This window comes from Euprymna scolopes, chromosome 1 (genome assembly GCF_053919585.1).
Source record: "Euprymna scolopes isolate OS-2025 chromosome 1, ASM5391958v1, whole genome shotgun sequence".
NCBI lineage: Eukaryota > Metazoa > Mollusca > Cephalopoda > Sepiida > Sepiolidae > Euprymna > Euprymna scolopes.
In genome coordinates, this window is record NC_136482.1 from 170,913,721 (window position 1) to 170,914,784 (window position 1,064).

At 31.3% G+C, this 1,064-nt stretch overlaps 1 non-coding gene across 1 annotated transcript; it reads right to left on the reverse strand.

Moving 5' to 3' along the window:
* Trnah-aug (transfer RNA histidin (anticodon AUG)) lies at nt 1–73 on the reverse strand. The gene has a single exon. It is a non-coding gene; the product is annotated as a tRNA-His (tRNA).
* Between the last annotated feature and the right edge of the window lie 991 nt (nt 74–1,064).

The following is a 1,064-nucleotide window of genomic DNA, read 5'->3' on the forward strand; positions in this document are numbered from 1 at the left end:
CGAACTTGCCAGGATTCGAACTTGGAATCTTCTGATCCATAGTCAGACACGTTATCCATTGCGCCACAAGTCCTGTCTGTATGCCGAAAGATGTTACTGCGAGTGTATACAAACAGTGCTTAATTCTGTTTACATGGGCAGGTAACTTTTTCGACTATGCACTAAACGGTGCGCAAAAACCCTTATTTGTGTGACTCGGCGTTGTTCGTTACGAACTTATAAAGATAAGGACAATCTAGGGACTTGCACCTTTCAGGGAAGAAAAAGAATTTTTTAATTTGGTGCATCCGTTCAAAAGTTTTATTCGTATATATATATATATATATATACACATAAATAAATAAATATTTAGAATTTTGTTAATAGTATAGATTATTATAATAGGGAAAAATATAATCATTTAAAACCATACTAAAACATGTACAGGAACTCTTTTTTGTAAGAACAACCTGGCATGAAGATACTTCTACAAGTAAACCCTCATTAAATATTAAAAAAATATTTGAAGCTAAATAAAATCCCCTTGATATGTCTACTCTGCACTAGCTTATATGAGGATTAGTGCACTGTCTCTGAGTGATGTTGCCTATAGTAACAACACCAGTCTGGATACTCCATCAGACTAGGTGAATTCTTGTTGTGGAATCCAGTAAGACCAAGAGACTAAAAGAAAGATATACGATAATGCAGTTAACTGGTCAGTAAGTAAGAGGAAAATTAATATTCCTAACTTCTTTACTAGCTCAACGTTTTGTAAGGGAATATTTGAATATCTGTGCATCTTATATAGAGATCAAGTGTTAGCCCAAGGAAGAATCACCCTGATTGCCGAGAATATCAACTGAAGTAAAATGAAACAAAATAAAAATTAAAAAAAAGAAATGCTATAATACTGTTGCCCCCTCCTAGATTAACCATTTATAACAAATATGTGGACATAAACATGTTTGCTTTATATATATTATATAAATTATATAACTTTTTTTTTTTTTTTTTTAAGAAAAAGTATTTTTGATTTTATCTTGTGGCTTTTTAAAAAGAAAAAAATGGATATCTTAAATGAT